The 21,237-nt window shown below is 42.5% G+C and overlaps 1 long non-coding RNA gene across 1 annotated transcript in view; it reads left to right on the forward strand.

The window, feature by feature from the left end:
• Nucleotides 1–21,237, forward strand: part of LOC143692180 (uncharacterized) — a 102,626-nt gene that overhangs the window by 61,123 nt on the left and 20,266 nt on the right. The window contains exons 3-6 of the long non-coding RNA XR_013180034.1: nucleotides 4,001–4,125; nucleotides 5,713–5,795; nucleotides 14,779–15,057; nucleotides 20,771–20,860. This is a non-coding gene — a long non-coding RNA (uncharacterized LOC143692180). The remainder of the gene's footprint in view (nucleotides 1–4,000; nucleotides 4,126–5,712; nucleotides 5,796–14,778; nucleotides 15,058–20,770; nucleotides 20,861–21,237) is intronic.

Genomic DNA, 21,237 nt, shown 5'->3' on the forward strand with positions numbered 1-21,237 from the left:
GGTAAAAATTAAGGGGCAAGCTAACATGGGTGACACTGCTGTGTTTGTTACAGGCCATCTGATCATGAGGAAGAAGTAGATGAGGCCTTCTGCAGGTATCTGGAAGCAGCTTCACAGTCAGAAGCCCTTGTTATTGTGAGGGAATTCAGTCACTCCGCTCCAAGGCAGCACAGTGAGGCACACACAGTCCAGGAGGTTCCTGCAGAGCATTGATGGTAACGCTTTGGCACAGGTGGTGGAAGAAACTATGAGGAGAGGTGGGCTCCTGGGCCTTGTACTAGCAAACAAAGGTCTAACTGTGGATGTGAAGTTCAGGGCAGCCTTGGCTACAGTGATCATGAGATGTGGAGCTCTCTGGGTCTCCACATCTGACTGAGCTTTGTTTCATGCTACTAGTCTCATCACTAAGTAGACCTCCCTCTTGATTAGTGTCTGTCTTTTTTAGCATTGTGGTTTAGGTATTGTGCTGCCCAGTTCAGTGCTCCACAGAAACTCTCCCAAACCAGATGCTGATCTCTCACTCTCCCTTTCCCTCCCACTTCGCACTGCAGTGGGATTGAGTTGAGAACTGCAGGCACAAAAGGTGAAAATCAGGGGTTGAGCTAAAAACAATTTACTAGAAATAGCAATGAGATAAGGAAACAAACAGAAACAGCAACAATATTAATTACAGGAGTATTATGAAAGAGAGGGTGATTCACATGCAAAAATTCTCACCACAGACCCCAAGAAAAATTAACAATGATGGACAATTCCCCCCCCACCCTTCCACCATGTTTTTTTGACTGGAAGCCATGCCCTTCTTCTCAGAAGTTAGGGAGAGCCCCTTTTCCCTGCCCTTGGCAATGATGTGGGGTGGTATCAAATAACATTAAGGTCGTGGCTGATTCTAGGATGGCTAGTTACTGATGATTTTCCCACTTCATAACTTTTTGCTTTTCCCATGGCAGTTCTGATGCTCTTACCATTTGGCCTGTTCTCTCAGAGATAAGAAGTCAGATGCAGTATTGGCTCAGAAACAGAAATGTTTTTAAGCTCATTGCCATGAATTATGACCCATGTCAACCATAAAAAGGTGAAGATGAAGAAAACCCCAGGTGATGGTATCCTTGCAACAGATGATTTATGTTTTTTAAAGAAAGAAAATAAACAGAAAATTAAGGATGAACCATTTTCCTGAAGGACATACTGAAACACTTCACGCAAAGCATGTTACCTGCACATAGAATAGGATGTGTACACTGACACAAACCACTGTGTTCCTGGGACTTCACACCATCCTGCATGTTTTGGAATTGTCTGGAAGAGAAACAGAAGGTGGGAGGATATTAGACAGAGGCTATTGTCATAAGAGAGAAAGCTCAGACACTGTGCTGGAGTGAGATAGCAGTGCAGTCTTTCTTCTGTGACCATCATGGAGAGTTTCAAAGTAAAAGTTGTGGAATGGAGTCAAGAATTTGCCAGGTAGACTGATGTCTTCACTCCTTGGAAAAAAAGTTAATCATATGAGTTTAAAAAGTTAATCTTTACTGTGAGCTGTTCTTGGCAACTTAAGCCATATCCTGGAGAGGAGAAAGTGCAGAGGGGAGCCAGTAGACAAGTGTGTTACAGGGTTTGGTTTGTACATGCTCAGGGAAGCTGGTCAGTTGCACAGGAAAATATTTGATTACTGACAAAGAACATATAAAATCATTATGCTTATTTTTGGAAACCTCATCTCCATGTCTCAGTATTTCTTTTATTACATTTTTTTCTTCAGATTATAGTGACAATAATCCTTCCCAGACACTGGTATAATGGTCGCAGCTTCATTTGTCACCTATTTATGTGGCAGGTGGGGCTAACTAAGCAGTTAGGAAAGAGAACTTCTTTCCTGATTGGGGTCAGAAGATAAAACACAATAAACTCTATTTTTTGCTTTTACAGGTCTTTATTTTTATTTTTGTTTATAGACATAATTGCTCCCCAAAGTAACTTTGACTTATTTGTAATTTCCTTTTTTTGACAGGTATACAGTATTTAGCTATTCAATTCTCTGATGTGCCAGCAAATAGACAGGCATTTAAAAAAAATTAATGTTCTCTTAGACTGAGCATATTTTTCCTTCTGTTCATTTCTGGATCTGCAAAATGGAAAGAGATTTAAGGAGCAGCCCAAGTTTATTTTGCAATGAGGAATATGTTTGCCATTCTTATTTTCTTCCATGTACCACAGTATTGTTTTCTTCATTTTATTGTCTCAGAGCTGATGTTAAATGTGATTATTTTTAGGGTATGCTTTAATTTTTCAGTATTTCTTAAGCATTTTTTTCTGCATTATAGAAGTCAGAATCCATTTACTGCCAGATGACTGATGTTCACCCATATTACTTAGCTGGATGGTTACTAGATACTACATGTATTTCATCTGTGGTATCCTAGAAAACCTTTCTTCTCTCTCTGTCTTTGTCTCATTCCTCATTTTCATGTCTCATTTCTTATGCAGCCTTAGACTGTGTAAGAGGGCAGCACCCAAATCACCTAACCTACCAGCCCCTCAACTATAAGGTGCCTAAGAAAGCAGAATCAAGTAGTAAAGACTTTCTTCTCTCTCTGTCTTTGTCTCATTCCTCATTTTCAGGTCTTGTTTCTTACACAGCCTCAGCCTCTGTTGGTCACTCTGACAATGTTTGAACTACTTTGTCAATTGAAATTAAATTAGCAGGAGGTCAAGAGGGAGGTTCGAGCACATTTCATGAAAGTAGGGGATCTGTTAACAGATGGCTGCACTAGCAGCATTGGCCACACTCCTGTGTCCTCCTGCATGCCCTGTGCAGCTTCATGCACAAGGAATGGTTTCTGTGCTCAGACCTGAATTCTGTGGTGATTCCGAGCTGGCTGAAATGCAGCCCACAAGCTCCGTCCTGTGCTGTCAGTGCGGTTGTCATTTCTTGCCTTGGGCTGTAGCTTCCACAGAGAAGAAGCACTGTGCAGGGGGAAAGAAGCCCTTGGGGAGAAAATGCAGAACTCCACCAGCTGGCATTGTGCTAGGTCTGAGCGGATGGTGATGTCACTGTCTGCCGTGTCCATGCCAGCTTTCAAGCTACTGACAGATGTAGCACAGCCTCCCTCACGGAGCAGTCTGTTGTCCCTAGAGAAACTGCAAGGATCAGATGACATTGCACTCTTTTAAAAAGAGAATTGCAAGAACGTCTACCTAGAAAGCTAATCAGCCCATGTATCAGAGAAGTGTTAGGGCTAATCTGGAGCAGAATATGACACTCTGCATACCACTCGTACAGCATCACAGACACACTAATACACCTTCAACTTGAGGCTCGGATGGCTGGAATTCACATATGCAGAGTGACTCTGTGCTCCTCTGCTCTTGGGACACAGTCTTGAATGGGCTCTGAAGCCTCTACGTCTCACAAACACCTTTAAATAAACAGTGCCAGGTGTGAAGGGGCTGTGCTGCTGTGTGCCCCGCAGCGTGCTGCCTGCAGCTGCCAGCTGGGAGGCTCTGGGGAGCACGGTGTGCCCAGGGCCCTGCGCTCTTGGAAGGGGGGCTCTTTCAGACTGCTAACATCTTGGGCTTGGGGCTGGCCAGCCTAACTCAGGTGTCTGGCTTTGCCACCAAATTTGCACTCTAGATTTTATGTCCTGTACAAAGCAGTCTTGCCAAGAGTCGGTGCTCCCTTCCTACTGAGCGGACAGAGAGGCAGGAGTCTGCATCTTGGAGCACTCCTGGAGGCTTTCAGAAGATCTGATTTGTTTGCTCCACAGAGCATGGGTCTTTACCACATGATTCTGCTTTCTAGGGCACCTTATAGTTGAGGGACTGGTAGCTTAGCTGATTTGGGTTCTGCTCTCTTAGTTCAGACGTGGTTTTGCACACTAGCAATTGATGGGCAGGACTGTGTACATGTGGCTGCAGGGCTCAGAGTAATGCCTCAAGACAGGTACGTGCACTGCTGAAGGCACCGCTGCAGGTTTGGCTGAAACGTGCTCTCTCACCACAGGCAATTTTCCTATCACCTCTCCTGAAGATGCACCTTTGCTGGGGTGTAAGGAAGCCTCCAACGCCTTGACTCACCACAAAGTCTGCTCAATGAAAAGAGTGCCATGCACATTTGAGTGGCTCCAGGTATGATTAGCATGATGCTAGCTGCTCAGGTGTTATTTAATCCTGAAGAGTAGGAATGAATTGAAATTTCTAGCCAACTGATTTTCTTATTTTAGAAATTATTGCACCAATATGAACAAGAGGTGCTGAAAAAGCAGATAAAAATAGCAGTGAGATTTGCTTATTTCTGCTATTCTTGCTAAGATTTTATGTTGTGGTTTTTAGTCTTGATTATATGCCTCAAGGTAAAAAACAGGCTAAAGCAGATTTTTTTTATCAATTGTGTAATGAACTTTACATTATTTCCTTGGCTGTATTCTTGTTTTTCAGAGAAAATTAAAAAGAAAAAAAATTGGCAATATCACTTAGCAGATAGCCTCCCTCAGTAAAATCGGCTTATCTGCTGTGGTTTCTAATGTTAGACATTCACTGCTAGAAATATTACCATTATTTTTCATTCTGATTCTCTCTTACTAAAAAAGTCAAATACCCTATTTATTCTCCAATTTTGAAAATTCATGGATTCACAAATTCATGTATGAATTTAAATATGTACCTAATTTTCTGAATGTTTTTTCTCCTTTTATGAATCACAGCACTTAATTTAACTGTGCTTTTTAATGTATTTGTAGATACTGCAGTTTGATGAATACATAATGAATAAAGTCACTAGCACACTTTTCCTCATGTTTCATGTCACCTGACAGTATTTGTTTGAGGTTGCTGGAGTGAGTGAGAAGTCTGTAAAAAGTCTGTGTAAAAACCATGAGCTACTGAAAACCTGAAAACATAAACTACCTTTTGGTTTTGATTGTACAAAACACTAAATACAAGGGAAAAATAAAAAAAACCCCTAGACTTAGCTTACAAGAATGATATCTGTAAAATATATTTTAATAAAGAAGTGTGAATCAAAATTTAAATAAAGCAATTTTTATTTTAATTTAAAAAATCTTTTTATTGCATCCGCAAAAAACTGAGAAAACAAAAAGTAGACTAGAATCCAGAATAATTTGATAGAGGTTATGGTCAATGAAGGCATGAAAAGTGTTAGATAAGATCCTTTACTTGTGAAAACCAAGTAAAGGTTTCCCTTCTGGAAGAGAATGATCAGGAAAATCAGAGCATGAGGATATTCTGGCTAGCTTAAATTTTTACTGGGTTCACAAGTAAATATCTTCACAGGGAGTAGTAACTTCTGTATTCTGCCTTTCTCACTGCATATTCAGTATATTAAAGGTCTGAGTAACTCAAACGCCTTAATTACTGAGTTTTACAAAAGCTCCAATTTTCAATCAAAATTAAAGTGTAAACACAGGTGGATGATAGAATATACTGTCTGTTGTTTCTCTGTGTAACAACTTAAAATATGACAGAAGTTTTTTCGCTAAATTTTAACTTCAGAGAAAAATATACTCTCAGAGTGGAACATAGTCCATAGAGAAAAATACCTTCCATTTTGATCTTTGGATCAATTCACTGACATTGAGAAGTCAAGATACAAAGAAACAATTCCTAGATAAAGGATAAAATGAATAAGTTTGTTTTGCTTTGGTTTGGTTTGGACTTTTGTAGTCCTGCACACTATTTCCCTCTTCAATTGCACAGGAAGAAGTAACACTTGGGGAGCATTAAACAGGTCTGTCCTGAAAGTAACCTGAGGCTCCATCATGCAGAATGAAAAATGAAAGGTAAGGACAAATGTAAAGGGAATGCAGGGCACAGTGCAGGAGAAAGCTTCTTAGCAAATATTTGTAAGTGGGACAGCTCTTGAACATGCAAAAACATGCTAGAAAATTTCTATGATCTGTGAGGCCCCTGTCTTTTCAGAGCAGAGGCTGAAAATTCACTTTTTCCTCAATATGTCTCTGCCTTAAGTATATCTTCAGACATCAGAAAGGAGGAAAAGCATTGGAAGTGTAGAGTGTAACAGATGAGATGTACTCAATAGTGATAAATAGGAAGGGGGAAAAAAGGAGAAATACAAAGATTACACTTAAAACCTACAGTGTTAATTGGAATAATTATTTTTTCTTGGAAAAATAGCAATTTGTCTTCAGGTTTGGCAGAAGAGCAGCTTGCATAAGAGCAAATAATATTTGAAAGTAGAACAAGCCGACATGGCACCAAGTGAGATAAATGCTTAGCTCATAATCATTAACTCCTGGCCTAGCTACTGCTTCGCATTGCCAAAAAATCAGGATTTGGAGATGAATTATATAGGCTATAAATAATAGTTCCAAGATGCAGCATCAAAAAATAATTGTAACTTTATTTGCCCATGATCATTAACATGCTATAAAAACAGAGGAAAAAAAAGAACATCTCCTCTTGGGAGCCCTAAATCACAGATTTGTTCTGGTAACTACTAATTTTTGCTGCATAAGTGGCTAATGCCCTTGTTATTCATGAACCAAGGGCCTGCTTCTGTTGGCAATCTTTTCCATTACTACCTGCCTGAACAGAAAAGCCCTGCTGTTCTTAGAAGGGAGGGAAAGTGGTTGCAGCATCTTCTAGATGACAGATCAAAAGTGTTCTGGACTTCTGCCTCAGCATGAAGCTGATCTACTGTGCAGAGCCATCTACTTAGCAAGATAACCATCTGGCTAGAGTAGCTTTGATGAGGTAATGGTTTTATTAATTTCTTATAGTAAGTAAGATGAGTAGACAAGGCTGCCTATGGCATTCAGATATGAGTATTTCATCTTTACAAAATCACATACCTTCTTTTCTGGTGCAAAACCTGATGATTTTCAGTGTATCAAAGGAGTTTCCCAGTGCTTCACAGAGAGCATGGGAAGGTCCAAACTTTCCTTTCACATCTGCAGAAAAGTCACTTTTTAATCACCAAGATTGAAGCAAGAAAAGGCTATTTGCTCCAGACTCCTCTATTTTTTCTACACTGGAAGGCATTACATGCTATCTGCATGTTCTTTTAGCTTTGTTGAAAATTTCTAAAGATTTGTTGCTCTCAATCAGAAGCTATCACACTCCTTGGCAGCTTGTCTGAAAGTTGTCCCCTACACTATTTGAAAATGGTGACCTCTTCCTTAGCTACTTTTCCATCTTAAATTTCCATCTACTAGTTTTACCTGTGTCTTTATCTTGAGCATAAAGGGTGCTCTATGACCAAGCATCTTCACAGCCTAAAAGAGCCACAGCAAAGCACTTTGCTTTGCTAAGTGTGCTAATCAAACTCCCGAATCTTTCCCTGTACTGCTCTTCTTCAGGTCCTGAACTAATTTATATAACCTTTACCTCCAATATCTGTAAGTTTTCAGTGTATTTTTAGAAAAGAGGATACCAAAGGTAGACAGAATTGCACTGGGAGCAAAGCTGCTTGCATTAATGGAACAACAAGTTTTTAAATTTTGGAAGAGATTTTAAGGTAAATTCAGACTCCATAATAACCTAAGTGGCTAAGTAATTGTGGTGGGTTTAGTGTTTAGCTAATTATGAGTGCACTCACTAGAATGTACTTATTTATTTCTTGTTGTAAGATAGGATTGGGAGAAATGCAAAGTAGGCTCAAAACTTTAAAAGGGTATAAAAACACTATTAGCAGTAACTAAAAGAAAGAGTAATAAGAATCAGAACAATACCTTCAGAACACTTCTCCTCCCTCTACAACCTTTTCTTTCTCACTGGCAATATATAGAGACAAAACTTTAAATTTTTAGTCAGTTTACCACTTTTAGAATAGTCTTTCTTTAGGTTACTGAGGGAGAGAAGTCTCTCTTGTTTATGTTATGGAGACTTCTCTACAAGAAAACAGTTTTTTCGTGGCTCTTAATTTCTACGAATAGCAGCTGCTCAGAAAAATCTGCAATTGCAAAATCTCTCTCATTTTTTCACAGTTTTTCCCACAGCTGTGTCTATGGGCTATGTCAACTTATGGGGTATTAGTTTAAAGATGAGCTGTTCAAGAGCAAAGGTTCTCTTCATGTATCTCTAGAATTATCTTCATCTCTGAGAACAGAGGCCATCTTCTTCTCTCCCTGGGGGCAAAGGTTCGCATCACTCTTCTCTCTCTCTTCGAACTTCTCATGGGACCACAGCTACTTCAACATTCACTCACTTAAGCATGGAGGCTTTTGCTTACAATTTGAACAAGTCATCTCCTCTACTTGCATGTGCTATAGGGAAAAAAGAGTCTGATGTATCAATTACATCCTTGTCCATAACTTTACAAGAGGATTTCAGCTCTGAGATTAAGGCATCTCCTCATCCCTCCCATCTGGGACTCGACTCTTTCTTCACTGACCTTGATATCTTCATGTTACTCCTCTATGTGCCTGCACTTGTCCTTTTCTCTCACTTGAGGGAGGACTGAAGCACTGAAAGAGTCGCTATCTCACCCATGCCCTTAGGAGGTAGTAACTAAAGAGATATGGTGATCAATCATGGGCAACATTTCTTGCACATGAAATGGGAGGAATGTTGCAAAGGCTGCTACCAAATGACATAAGGGCATCCCCTTTTTCAATATGAAACTATAAACTCTAATAACAATGTCCAGTGTATCCAAGAATTATCTTATGGGCATGGCTGCAGGTTCCGCAGTCTCCAATGCAGAATGGTCAACACAGCCATGGTCAGTAACACAAGTGTTTTGTCTGTTTCTGTGCTTGCTTTACTTCCATCTCTTCACCACTCTAAGCTTTCATAATGAGGCTTCATTTGCCCTTTCATTTTACTTCTCTGATCTTCCACTGAAATTTATGTTGGAAAGCACCAAACCCAAATGAACTGCCCCAGGTAAGGAGAGAGCATTGACAAAACTGAATTCAAGAGGGACAGAGGTCCTGTCAGCCTCCAAAGAGCTCATCAGATTGCTCCTGAAGGTTATCAGTAAATCATTGCTTCAGAATGCTTGGGCTATTATCAGAGTTTGTCAGGTATATGGTTGAGAAGCCATGAGTGATCCTGATCTTGGTTATTCTTCCTTAATTCTGCCACCCCACTCTCAGCAAAGATGTTCCTTTGTACTGCACCAGGTCCTTTCTCTGCCTCTGCATGGGGCCTTCCTTAGTCTGGGGGTCCAACCCAGGTTGGGAAGGACCACAGACAAGCTGTGGCTGGGACACTGCGTCCTGGTGATGCACCTGGAACAAGAGCTGTGTGCTACACACAACCATCACCCCCTGAAGAAACCATGGCAACCTCTGCTGGTGCCCAGGAGGGCACACTCAGCTTCAAGGCATGGAGGGATTCAAACCAGCTTTGGGTATGTTGCAGTGGTTAGACCAAGGAAAGGAACAGTTCCCAAGACAGGTTTCCCCAAATTTTCCTAAACATGTTCTGAACATATGGTTCATGCTTTACTCATGCATTAAATTTAGAGCTGCTGAAACTCAACACTTGCAGAAAACTTGTTTCAGCAGCTCTGTGGGGAGACATTTCAGTTTGAATGGGGGAAAGGACCAAAGGAAGGTTTATCCAGATTAACACATGGCAGAAAGAGTGGTAGGAAAGTCATAGCCTATTGATCATGCCTGCAGCTAGAGGAGTGAAAGAGCTGGGGCCAGCGTCATAAAGGCAGCATGGGACAGTTATGTGCTTTTTCTCATGACAGAGACTTTCTCCTGGAACAGCCAAAAACTTTAATGATGGTAGAAAGGATGGGCACAACTTGGAAAAGCTATCTAAAAAGATAGGATTGCAAATCAGCACTTGTTGGCATGTATATTGAACAAGCTGACAGAGAAAAGGGACTTATGGCAAAATCCAGTGTACTGCACTGCCATGGTCAGTTACAGAATAAGGAGAAATTTTGAGGCTCTCTCAGGAGCCAGTGAGATAAGAGCTGGGCTGCTATGTAGGTGTCTCCATGTGATGGTACTGGCATGACCTGCTCTGCAGGATGTCTGTGTGGAGGCATGGCTTGCCTCAGAAGGCAAGCCTTCCCTCCCTCCCTTTCTGAGTCAGCTGCTTCTCCAAGATCTGCTTTTCGCAGTTCTGTATGTAGACTTAGCACAGCCCTCTGGAAAAGGTCACTTTCCTCAGAAATGAAGAAGGCCACTGTGCACGTGTGCCATGCTTCACTGCTGAGCAAATGCTTTGGAGATTTCTATTAAAAGATTTTATCCATGGAAAGTTTGCTTTTATGTTACACTCACTTATGTGGTCACACTGGAGAGGTAGGAGAGGTAGGGCACACACACAAAATAGTATGGGTTGCTTGCAAATAAATACCTTTCAGTGAGTAGCTATTAGTCATGTAAACATTCTTCCTAGGGGCAATTTGAGAAGAGGATCTGGCGTAATGTGGATCCCTTGGTACATGCCAGGATCCCTGGAGCTGGTCAGTCATGTCACTACCTCTCCTACTGAACCTTTCTCGGGTAGCTTCTTGAGGAGACCAGCTGTAGACTCACCACTTCCCTTACCAGGCTTTGAATTTATCCTTTCCATGTCCTCATGGCCTCCCCTGACTTTGTTTCCTCTCTATGTGAAAAAAAGCCATCCCTGGGGGCCAGCTGAGCTCCTCTACCTCTTGCCCCAAAGGCAGCGGGGTGGGTATGTACCTCCCAAAGAGCATCTCCTGGTGGGTGCGGCAGAGAATATCAGCTCAGCTTCTGTATCTGCCTAAATTCAACAGAGACATCTCCATTTGCCCTCATTGCCTCTGCTTGCTGCAGAGATGGGACAGCCCAGACAGCCCTGTGGGATGGCCCAGGGTGGAGAGGGGTGTCCAGACCCCCCGGAGCCACTGGGTCCGTGCTGGGGCAGCCGGGTGTGTGTGATGTGCGCAGCAGCGTGGCAGGTGACCCTGGCAGCACAGGGATTGAATGTCTCACAGGCTTTGGACACCCAGCAGCCTCCCTCAGCTGCCCTCAGACACTGAAGTGGGTCAGTGAATGGCAGAAATGTCTTGGGCTGGCTTACACCTCAGGCTGTGGGATATCAGATCCCTTATCTCATGTTTCCCTGCTGGAACTGAGCACATGCACACCAGCCTCAGTCTCACCCCTGCTGCCTCATGGCCAGCAGCAGCACAGAGGAGCTGCTCTGTAATCACAGACATAAACACAAATGGGGCTGACCTCTCTTACCTGGCTTTAATCAAAATCACATGTAGCTCTCTGCAGCCCTAAGGATGCTTTTACTTTTTTTATATATACTTTTTCTTTTTTTTTTAAGTGCAAAAAAAGGGACAATGTTCCTGTAGCTATTCTTCAAAGTGAAAACCTTGTGAATTAGTTGCAGAATCTATGCATGCTTGCAAAAGTTGAAACAGTTTTAAAATAGCACAATCAGTTCTTGGAGATGTAATTTTAAATGCCTCATCAAAACTTCGAGGGAAAACCCTGAGAAATGGACTTGTCCAATTTTCTTTTTCTCTTTAGGAGTTTCTGAAGAATACTACTTTTCTTTCAAAATATATTTCAGCCCTATTTTTAGTCTGCTCTTAATACAGGAACTCCTAACCTACAAATACTGAATTTGCTGTATTGCAAAGCCTTTGAAAGACAGGACTTGATTGCTTAATTTGTGGAGGGAGATGGCTACTTTATCTATAGATGACAGAATGGATCTAATTGTAATATCACATTTGGGGTATGAATACTCCAATCCAAGTTTTAATGGTCTTGTGTAGTTACTGCTTGTAATATAACTCCATTAGAAGTTCATTTCTTTAAAATATTTTTGATATTATGGAACTGGAAGACATACTGCAAAGGATGTTCCATTAAACCTCACTCTAACCCTCACTCTAGTCTTTGGGGGGATTTCTATTGCTGCTGTTTCTAAAAATGAGCATATCAACAACCTGATTATGGGCAAGGCAGAAATCTTTCTGTTCACTGGATTACTACTGAAGTTATTTGTGAGACAAAAGTGTACGTAGTTGGTAGAATACCCAAACAAGAGGAGATAGAGTCATTATTCTTAAAAAAGAAATAAAATACATATCCTTTTTTTTTTAACATGAAAGTAAAATTTTGGTCTGAGTGATGCTAAGTCAGCCTGCTCCAGCTGGGAATCTGCCCCATCTAGTCATACTCAGAGGGATGGACATTTATCTATTATTCAACTGCACGAAGTTCAGTGGAATAACTGTTCTCACTAATTGCTAATTGGCAAAATTGCTGGTGCTTATAGGAGATATTCTGGTAACAGATAATTAAGCAACTAAGTAGTTGAAAATGTCAGGAGAGAAAAATTATCTTTTTACCTCAGTGAGTTCATTTTTAAGACCATGTCAGCTGAGCTCACTTGTGTCAGTACAGCCAGCTCTGCTGGGGAGGGGTGCTATGGCCACCAAGCACACAGACAGAGAGCAAAACGAGGGAAAACTCATTTTGTAGATCCTTCTTCAGCAGCTGCCATTCATGCTCAAGAAGAGAGTACAAATCTACAATGCTGTATGTAGCTCTTGCTTTGACCATCACTTGCCTCCTGGGTGAGAGATGTTGTTCCCTCCCACAAGCCATATCCCTGTCCTACTGAATCTGGAAAACCTCTTCTGTCTCTATCATCCAGATATCGTCCTAGAACCTCTCCTCTTTTGGGAGGTGCCACAGCAAGTCTGGACAGAGGACGTTGGCTGTAAAGAGGTGGAGAAAGCACTTCTCAGCCTTTGCAACATGGATTGGAGGGAGAAGAGAGAGTTCAGGCAGCAAATGAGGACAGGAGCCACAGCATGTTATTTTGGCTCTCCACCATGTTTGCAGCTCATCTCTCAGTGTTCCTGGGAACAGCAAGGGAGCAGTCCCTGACCCCGTGGAGCCTTGGGGCAGTGCAGACAGCACCTCACCTCCTGGTGTTTCAGCAGCCTCCGGGACAGCAGTGTAAACCCAGGCATCAGGGCAAGGTGGTCCAAAGTAGCACTTTGAAAGCTGACATCTCACCCAAAGCCTCAGTGCCTGCTTCAAATCTGTCCCCCTTTTTGGGATGGAGTACAGCTGGGGATTCCTGGTGCTACCTCTACTCCCCTGCTGCAGCCCCAGGAAGATTGCATATGAAACACTGGATGCCCTCCAAGCTCACATCTTTACTGGCAGCAGCAGAGTGCTTTAGTAGCTATTTCTGCACATCATGAGAATGCCCTGAACTGTTCTCTCTCTCTCAGGTGTGAGCCTGTTCCTGTTAGGACCTGTTTGTGGAGTGTCCCAACATCCCCTTGCAGTTCCTTGTAATCCAGATAAGGACGAGTGGAGAGTTTTTGATATATTTTGCTGCTGCTCTTTATGATTGTGTGTTAATGAGTTTCCAATGAAGAGAGCAAGGCTGCCAATGAATAAGCCTTGCACCCTTAGCTCCCAGATGCCATCCTTGTGGGTATCACTGAAATTCACCTTCCCCCGCAACCCTGGCTGCCCACCCTGTGCCAATGGCAGGCTGATGCAACAAGGAGCACATGTCTGCTTAACAGTAACTATAACAGTGAAATGTGATATTGCATCAACATTTGTCTCCAGGATGGCCAGAGAAATACTAGCACACCCTTGCATGGACACTCATGTTGTACAGAGAGCAGTGCAACTCAGAATATTATACTGGGATTTGAAAGGTCAGTCTGGATGACTGGATACACTGACATGTAGTTGGAATGAATTTTCCTCAAGAGTTTGGAATTTAAAAGTCTTTCAAGTTACAAAATTATAAAATAGAGTGTATTTTACAGTGTAGTATATTACAGGTACACTTAAAATTTAAAATTAAAAATACACTTAAAAATAAATTCAATTTAAAAAATTAATTTTAAAATTTAAAATTAAGAATACACTTTTTCTGTTTTGCTCACATAAAGCCAATTCAGAAATCATCCTCACTAAGAATGGAAAAATATCATCAAAAGGAGCCCTCTGCCAAAGCTCCTGTCTCCTGTAATGCTTCAGGAGGGCAAATGAGAGCCTGCTGGCTGAGGCCAGCAAAAAGGCTGCAGTGGGCTTTAAGTCAGACCCATCTTGATGCTCACATGCATAAGACAAGACAATTTTCTCCAGGGATGATCATAGTGACTTTACATAGCTCCTCTATTCAATCAGGCCTAACTACATGGCATCAGAATTTCTTCCATAAATAGAATTCTTTCAAAATAAATTAATGGGCTAAGAGGATAACACATAAGTTTGTGGACACACAACTAGACTACAATGCTGGGACATGGCAGAAGATTTAAAGAATTAGCTAAATACAGATATGTTCAGGAGAACAGTTCAGCAGTCAGATTACCTACACTAGGCAGAGGATGAATGAATGTACTGAATCCACAGGATCCAAGGCATGGCATGTTCAGGAAGCTGCAGAACAGACCAAAAGCTGTGGGGACACTAAAAAGGGATTTCTTTGCTGACTTTGGAGTGAATGGCAGGTTCAGGTGTCCACTCTTAGAGCTTGGGCTTTTGTCATGTCCCACCATTTTCTGCCCAGAGTGGGTGTGCTGAATGTGCTGAACCAGTAACTGCTGGGCTGTGACCAGAGCTGAGTGAAAAACAGGCCTTGTAATTGTGTGGTTAATCAGAACAAACAATTAAGGGAAAACCATGAGATAAAATACAAGAAAATTTAAAGATTTTAATTAAAATAATGCCCAAATTGGTTTATACTCTAAATATATGTCTAAATAAATATATTTTATGCGTCTTATACTGACACATAAAATATACCCCAGTTTTGTTTTCACATTGCTTAATATTCTCAAAATAATTATTTTTTTCATTTTAGAGAAGGGGACACCTGGATCAGTTTTGAAGTGGAGCAGTGTTACCAAAGAAGAAGTAAAAAAAGTTTTGTTCTTCAACATCAAGTGAAAATCATAAAAGTATAGAACGGCCTGGTTCGATGGGATCTTAAAGACCATCTCATTCCAACTCTCCTGCTGAAGGAATCTTTCACTAAGAGAGGTTGCTGTGAGTTCCCTTCAACGTGGCCTTGAACACTTCCAGGACTGGAGCATCCACAACTTCTCTGGGCAACTTGTACCAATGCCTTACAACCCTACCAGTAAATAAATTTTTCCTAATGTATGATTTCCTAATATACTCTATTTCAGTTTGAATCCATCCCCCTTGTCCCTCCATCCTGCCACTGCATGCTCTTGTGAAAAGTCTCTCTCCATCTTTCTTGTAGGTTCTCTTCAGGTACTGGAAGAGAATTAGCTTACCCTTAAGCCTTTTTTTTTTCCAGGCTGAGCAAATCCTCAGCCTTTCCTGATAGAGGAGGTGCTCCAACCCTCTGATCATCTTCTCAGCCCTCATCATCTGGACTCCCTCCAGCAGGTCCCTGTCCTTCCTGTGCTGGGAGCCCAGAGCTGATGCAGCCCTGCAGGTGGGGTCTCAGCAGGGCAGGGCAGAGGGGCAGAATCCCCTCCCTGGCCCTGCTGCCCACCCTGCTCTGGATGCAGCCCAGGACACGTGTGGCTCTCTGGGCTGGGAGTGCCCATGGCTGGGTCATGTCCAGCCTCTCATCACCCACCAGCACCCCCAATTCCTTCTGGGCAGGGCTGCTGGGATCTGTTCATCCCCAGCCTGGGCTGGTACCAGGGCTGCTCTGACCCACGGGCAGCACCTGCACTTGGACTTGTTAAACCTCATGAGAATTCCATGAGTTTATCCAAGTCCCTCTGGATGGCATCCCATCCTCCAGACGTGTTAGCTGCAGCACTCAGCTTTGTGTCATCTGGTAATGGTGCAGCAATTCTCAAAAATATTCCCAAATGTTAAAACCCACAAAATTTCTGAGCTTTGATATATTGTGCCATTTTTTTCCCTTGGAAACTTATCAAGTTTGACCCAATTCTTTCAAAAAGATATATTTTAGTTTTTCACTTGTTGACAAAAAAGACTCCTTCCCCATCTAAATTAGAGTTAAAGCTGTAAGCTGCAGCCCCATAAGTTAAGGCTCTCTCACTGGGTCTGGAGCAGGCTGGAGCAGGCTGGTGTCTTTTCTTGACATAAATTCACCAGTGAGCCTCATAACTCAGGGAAGTACAAAATTGGTTGAGCTACACGGCTGTAAAACCACAGCTGTGCAGTGGGGAATCAGGCACAGGCTGCTAATTCACACCAATGGGGGAAAAAGTAGGAGTTTAAAGTTAATTAAAATTAAAGGAATCTCTCTAAATTATGTCTGAGGATGTTGGAATGAAAAGGACAGAAGGTGAAGGAATATTTAAGGCCTTCTATATGAGGGAATTGAACCAGCTCTGGTAGAAGATGGTAAGGCTCGCCCTTCCTTTGGCCTCACTGTTTTTCTTGCTGCTGGGGAAACTCAGTCATGCAAGGTCTGCTCCCAGGATGCAGGCATGGTCTGGAGCCCTTGTACCCTGACCTCAGGCAATTCCAGCTGAGTTTGTGCATTGCCTGGAGCTGCGTACTGGAGAGGTCTCCTGAATGCTCCTTGCTGCTTGACAACCTACGGGCAAAGGGAAAGCCCCAAGCTGGCCCCTCAGGCGCTCCAGGTGATCAGAGGCCCTCAAGGAGGAATGTGCTGCAGACTGCTGTAAACGTAGGCACTGGGAAAGGCATGCAGGATCCATAGGATGTGAGACCAGACCAACACCTGCCACCGAAAGGGATCCCACAGCTGGCAGGGCATGAGGGCAGAGAGAACTGCTGGAAAGGGGAGGGGGAACTCCCATCTGAAGGGGAACTTGAAGGATGGGGCAACCTCCATTTGCAGGGAAGCTGTGGGGTAGAGCATCCCTTCCTGTGTTGTCCCAGCACACTGGTGTTATTTTCCTGGTGGGGTGATGCCCTCTGGCAACAGCCTTCATTCAGCAGCTTCTGCCAGAAGGGACTTTCTTTGTGCAAACTGGAGAATGCATGAAATTTGCAAAGTCCTTCCTAAGGAGCTCAGTTGTTATTACTCCATTGCTTTGCACCATTTGCCAAGTTATACTCTCATTAAAACTCCACTAGAGTCCCACAGATAAAGTGAGTTTATGCTCTGGTAATCTGAATGTGTTTGATTCCATTGTTTCATAATGCTATGACTTCAGTTTTACAAGTTCCTGGAGGGAAGAGCAAAAGTATTTGTATTTAATTGGTCAGAGTTTTAAATGCATTTTGCTGTGGTGCCTTAAATGAAGCATCTTTCAGAAGTGTTGGTCTCTCAGATCAATACAGTCTATTCCATCAGTGAATTGTCACCTAGCATCCTGAGCCATGCAAGACCCATAAAGCACCAGCCTGTAACAACTTTTCACCTCAGTGAATCTAGCAGCTCTTACCATGTTATATACCATGTTACTCCCGACCTTCCAAATGACCCAGCAGCCAGCCAGCCAGCCCACCTATTTGTGGGCTGCCTTGCTGACACTTCAGTCAGTGGGTAATTCACTGTCTTGTCATGACATTTGTGTTTTCTTCAGATGAGGCATTACAGATCATCATTTCCTTTTTTTGGTGCAAGGAATCATTGCCAAAATCCCATGAGTATATTTTCATTGACCATGTCTGGAAACCCACTTTTTTCCAGCTCTTATGAATGGCTCTTTAACAAAACAAAGTGATTTTATCCTTCTGTGTGTAGCATTTTTACATCTAATGTCGTGTTACCTTGTCACAACAGCAAAGTGTAGCAGGATGGGCTCTTGCCACATGCTTCTCTTTGGGAACATTAAGAATTAAAAGCCGTTGGACCCTAAACCATAAAACTTCTGCCCATGCAAGTAGACTACTAGAACCAGAAAATTCACCTTGCAAATATCAAGATGACAGCAGGTGTCAAGTACATATGAGAACTTGATCTTCTTCCTAATGCTCCATTTTCCAGCTCTGCAACCTAAAAGGAAAAGAAGGAAAGAATAACCTTTTACTCCAAGTGGGAAAGAGATGTCTGGAAGGATTAAAGGATGTCCTGCCTCCTGAGTTCTGGTTGTGCCACTAAGCACACATTTGCACAGGAGCTGCTGTTGCAATCTCTCTAGAAAATATGCTACAGCTGTAGCAGAGAGCCTTAAAGAACCAAACACTGATCACACAATACAAGTGAAAAATGGAGCAGAGAAATTAAAGCTCTCTACTTAATAGAAGTAGTTTATATCAAGAGAGGGAGTTGAAACTTAGTCATGCTTGAATGTTTCCCATTTCTTCTTAGCACTTGCAACTCATTTTTTTAATTGTGCTTTTGTGGAGAGAGGTATTGGAATTGTCCGAGGTATTGGAATTGTCCAAGGTTTTGGAATTATCCTTGCTTTATCTTGAAAGCATTTGTCTGGTCCTTTCTTGACACAGCCTGTAATCTTGCTCTGGATGCACTGAGATGAAATGGTCTGCTAATTGCATGTCTGAAGTCAGAAGAGATACTATCTGCTCAGTTCCCTGCATAAAAATTGCTCCCTAATATAAACATCTTGGAATTCTGCTTTTGTGTCCTCAAAATTGGGATGTGAAGGTCCATATGGGTGTGCATGATCTCTGTAGGGACTAAAAACCAGAATACTAGAGTTGCTCGATACTACATAAAATTTTAATAAGAGATTGAGTCACATAAAGCTTTTCACTGCCTTCCCCTTTTGTTCTGAATACGTGTTCCAGACGTGTCTGTGGAATCTAGCTTGTCAGTGTATATAGGTACAATCTGATTCGTGTTGACATCTTGTAAAGATCAGGGAGGTGTTTTTCAGGCAGCTTCAAGGGCAATTCTCAGGGAGTGGGAAGAAACACTGTATTATGCCCCCCTAAAGTAAGCTTTTAAAGGATGCTTTGTTTGTGCAGCATGTCCAAAACATCAAATCCGAGCCCCAGTAAGAAGCAGAGCCAAGAGAGGGTTAAGAAAGTCAGTGATGCCTGATGTTAACATCTTTCCTCTTTTTTCAGCTTTGTAAAAGATAAACGTTTCAGATTTCAATCTGTGTTTCCCAGCAGTGCTTTGGAAACACTGCAGTAGGCCTGCAAAAATCGCTAATGCTGGGCCAAGCTGAGATAATGCGTCTCAGCAGGAATGACATAATGTCCTAAAAGAAGACTATGATGTAATGCATATCTCACAAATCAGAGCCAATTTCCTTTAGAAAGCCTTGAAGTCTAGCACTAATACTGTGGTATGCAAAACTTAGGGGGTTTAGATCTTTTTTCCTTTTTATTTTTAAGAATGATTTTATAAGGCTTACAGCACTCACACAGTCTGTCTCAATTACTAGAGAAGCTTCTCTTCTGTTCCACCCTTTCTTGCTATTCAGGTGCTTACTGAATGCCATTAAGCATTTCACCTTGGTTGAGGTGCCTGTGATACATTAACATGAGCACAGTAATTTATAGCATTAACATGGCTGTTTATGCAGGTGAGGCATAAAGAGTATATAGCATATTACAGTAAATCCCACTTAATGAAGGTGTTATGCAGGGATTTATTAGACTCAGTAATGTCTCACATAAAAGTTAAGCAGTATTTCTGCAAAGCTCAGCTTTGGTTTCAGCCAGAGCAACTCCTCAGTCCTCGGTGGCATTGCTCCTCTGGGTGAGCCGTTTTTGGACCCATGCAATTTATAAACAGTCACAGTTAGTTTTCCTGTCTTTTGTTAATAAACATGATCCTGTGGTGCCTGCGCCAGTGAGACCAAAGTGCTGGAAGCTGCTGCAGGGCTTTCCAAGCAGAGCATCCCTGAGCAAGTCTGCTGGGGTTGTACACCTGCCCTGACCCAGCCCCTCACAAACTGGTGGGATGTCCTGGAGAGTCTCACTGTCCTGTTTGACCCACCCACTGTTTGCAACAAGGAGACCATTATTATTCCCAGGCAGGCAGCTGCCTTTGGGGCCATGGCTCTGCACCCAGGAGCTGCTGCGACTGGCTGGCTCAGTTCTTTGGAGGCAGGATGAGCCAGGAGTCTGAGTCTGCAGCTAGGAGAAAGACCCCATAGTTCCTGGCACTGGAAGGAATGACAGAAGCTCATGTGGGAGAGGATGTGGGCTTGGCTACCTGCGTGGCCCCTGCAGTTGTAATGTGGCAATGTACACCCTTACTGTGCCTTCATCTTGCTATTGTCGTGTCACTGGAGCTGGACCTCCATGCCTCCAAAATACCTCAATTTCTCCAGAAGTAGTCCTGATCAGGGCTGTGCATCCAGTTCCTGGGATGGGACCAGAGACCAGGGACTTTTCAGAATCCTATCACAGACGGAACAGGAGACACTGGCCCAGAACCTGTCTTCCAGGAAAAGAGAACTGTATTGCAGCCCCATGCATCTACACATAGAGATATTTCCAAGGATGTATCCTGACCATCAGAGTCACTTCAAGAGTGTTTGCACTGGAAACCATAATCTTTAAGAAATGAACCTTGAGGTAGTTCATGCTCATCAGTCCTCTACCACGGCAGGCAGCTGTCAGCATGGCTTTGACTACCATGGTCTCTGTGACAGAGAGCTGATCCGTGCTTATCAAACCATCTCATCTCAAGCAACTGAGCTATTAATATGTAACCTCTGCTGGCTCTTGTAAATTTGAGGTTTACATTTTTGCTTCTCTGTGTTAAGAAACATCAGGAGTGTCAGATTTGGAAGGCTTATGTTTACTTGCCTATGAGATGTGAGGTCGCTAACTGAGATTCAGCAGGCAAATAAACTTCTGACCTTGTTCTAAAAATTTATAAACCACCATCAGCACCTCAAAGGGAGAGGAAAGCTGGCATGTGCTCCTGTTAGTTCAAGCCTGGACCTGCTTTTCATTCAGAACAGCCTGAGTGCAGATGGAGACTGCTGTATTTTATGTTACAGACTGCCTTCTTAAGGAGACTGACCCGTGACACATGGCATCATTAAACTGGGAATGATGCTGGACATGTACTGCAATCACACAAGTGAAAGGTGAGTTGCTGTCTCAGATTGTTTTGAAAACTCATTAGCATTAATAAATACCAAGCTGTGTTACATGCACCATTTCATTAAAAGAACGTAGCCAGAAGGAGTGCTTAATTATCTAGCTCTAACAAAAAGCTCTAGAGGCAGATGAGAAATGTATAATTATAGTGTTAATATGGCCTGCTGGCCTGCTGGTGGACTGGCAAGATGGGGACCCAGCTCTCTAAACCTGACCTCACCTCTGCTGTATGGGACTGTTGGGGCAAATAATTTAACCCTCTTTCTGGCATGGGAGATCTCCTACTTCCAGAAGCAAGTAATCAAAGTGCCTTGCAGACTAATTTTTGTGTACGGACTGGAGCATTTTTAACCCATTTTGGCAT

Source organism: Agelaius phoeniceus, chromosome Z, assembly GCF_051311805.1.
Source record: "Agelaius phoeniceus isolate bAgePho1 chromosome Z, bAgePho1.hap1, whole genome shotgun sequence".
NCBI classification, from domain to species: domain Eukaryota; kingdom Metazoa; phylum Chordata; class Aves; order Passeriformes; family Icteridae; genus Agelaius; species Agelaius phoeniceus.